The sequence below is a fragment of the Manihot esculenta genome, unplaced genomic scaffold, assembly GCF_001659605.2.
Source record: "Manihot esculenta cultivar AM560-2 unplaced genomic scaffold, M.esculenta_v8 Scaffold64, whole genome shotgun sequence".
Lineage (NCBI taxonomy): Eukaryota > Viridiplantae > Streptophyta > Magnoliopsida > Malpighiales > Euphorbiaceae > Manihot > Manihot esculenta.
This window is the reverse complement of record NW_025215481.1, coordinates 1135106-1137605: the sequence shown is the minus strand read 5'-3', so window position 1 is coordinate 1137605 and position 2500 is coordinate 1135106.

Genomic DNA, 2500 nt, shown 5'->3' with positions numbered 1-2500 from the left:
TAAAACTTTTCAAAGAGAATTGGCTTGTGTCACAATTCTTGCCAATTTTGGGCATGCATGGTGGCTATAGGAAAAGTAAATGGAGGAGGTAGTGCTCTTGATCTCACAACATATTGTTTCGTGTTCTTTTTGCAATGTGAGATAAAATAGATAAAAACTCATAGAGGTTGCAATAATTGGTTCATAGTCTCAATGAGTAAAAGAGAATCACTCCATAGATTTTCATTGCCCATGCGATGATGGCAAGTGTGCGTCCAAGCATGTGAGCCAACCATTGCAAAATGTTGGTCAATATTTTTTCTCGTGTGTTGAAAGATATTGTCATTGTATAAGTATTCAAGCTTGAGCTTGTTCAGTACAGAAAACAATGGCACGCTTTGCTCGTTGAAGTGTACAATTAATTGACCGCGTGAACCTCTTTTGGCCTGGTGGTTGGCCAACGGGATATACTTGTTTACCAATGCTAACCTCATTTTGCAAAACATGTGCAAATAGCATCAACCCCAACGTTGCACCACGGGCTCATTGGGGAGCAATGGGCACAGCAGGAGGGAGCCACGGGCCAATTGGCTGCTACTGGGCGTGGGAGCAATTCGCCACGGGCCCGTAGGCGCCTTCCTGAGCACAGTTCCCAGTGCAGCAGCAAGGCGCCACGGGCCCGTAGGCGCCTTCCTGAGCACAGTTTCCCGTGCAGCAGCAAGGCGCCACGGGCCCGTAGGCGCCTTCCTGAGCACAGATCCCCGTGCAGCAGCAATGCGCCACGGGCCCGTTGGCGAGGAGCAGCGCACTGGTATTTGGGATGTTACTTACTCTGGTTCGATTAGATAAAATTAAAAAAAAAATCGAATCAAACCAATTATTGATAACAGTATATTATTATTTTCAATAATACAGGGAGATTAAACCATAATCAAATTCAAAATATTTCAATTAAATTTTAGAATATTAGAAATAAGGTGTGAAAAATTAAAAAATCCACTAAAAAACCCAACCAAACGAACCGAATCAGATCGGTTCGATCGAAATCAATTTTTATCCAAATCGATTCGAACCGGTTCGATTTGATGTCAAATCGAGAGGTAGAGGTGGAGAGGGGGCTAACAAGCTTATTTGCAGGCTATACCGATGCCCACGTATGGCCTAGCGCATGCCCAGGCCCCGGCCTTGCTGGCCCCCCCAGGGGGGTGACTACCCACACCCCCCTAAAGAGCCTTAGGAACAAGTTGGGCTGTGGCAGGAGGAAACATCACAATGTCTGAGGTGACACACCCCCCCTAAAAAATTCAATTTTAGGTATTTTGACCTGATTTTTTGCAGATACCTTTATAAAAATGTAATCTAATTTTACAAAAATTTTGAAAATTTTTTATCGAGTCTAGGTATTTTTTTTTATTTTTTAAGTGTTAAAAATTCAAAAATCATAAAAAATAGAAAACCCGTCAGAAAATCACCAAATTTTTTGTGCAGCCTTAGAAAAATATTATAAATTTATTTGAGTTGTTATTTGGTGATTTCCTTAAACTTTGCACGGAGAATTGGGATATGTCACGGTTGTTGCCAAATTTGGGCATGGATGTTCTCCCATAGGAAAAGTGGATGGGGGAGGTAGTGCTCTTTGATCTCACAACATATTTTGCGATGTTGGATACAACGAATAAAAACCCTCTGGCTGTGTGCAAATCATTGGATCATAGACTTGGTGAGCAGGAGAGAATCACCCCATAGGATCGCATTGTCCGTGCGATGACGGCAAGTGTACGTCCAAGCCCGTGAGCCAACCATCGCGGGTTGTTGGGGATGTTTTTCTCATGTGTTGAAAGAAAGATGTTGCCACTGTACAAGTACACAATCCTGGTTGCGTGTTGGAACCGTACAGTGCCCGGTGGTTTGCCAATGGAACGTATTCGGACTTGGACTCAAGATTCGGGACTTGAGAATCGACGGCCGTGAGCCGTCGTGCTCTCGGGACTCTGGGGCCTTGGTGCACGCGTGGTGCTCTCGGGGAGGGGGGCGTAACCTCGGTGCCTCCGGGCGGGAAGTTGGAGGGGACGAGGGGGGAGGGACGAATCGGAGCGACAAAGGGCTGAATCTCAGTGGATCGTGGCAGCAAGGCCACTCTGCCACTTACAATACCCCGTCGCGTATTTAAGTCGTCTGCAAAGGATTCAGCCCGCCGCCCGGTGGGAATTGTACTTCAAGGCGGCCCGCGCGGCTCGTCCGCCGCGAGGGCTTGGCCAACGGCACGTGCCTTTGGGGGCCGGAGGGCCCCTACTGAGGGTCGGCAAACGGGCGGCGGACACAGGCGTCGCTTCTGGCCCGGATTCTGACTTAGAGGCGTTCAGTCATAATCCAGCGCACGGTAGCTTCGCGCCACTGGCTTTTCAACCAAGCGCGATGACCAATTGTGCGAATCAACGGTTCCTCTCGTACTAGGTTGAATTACCATCGCGGGCGCGGTCATCAGTAGGGTAAAACTAACCTGTCTCACGACGGTCTAAAA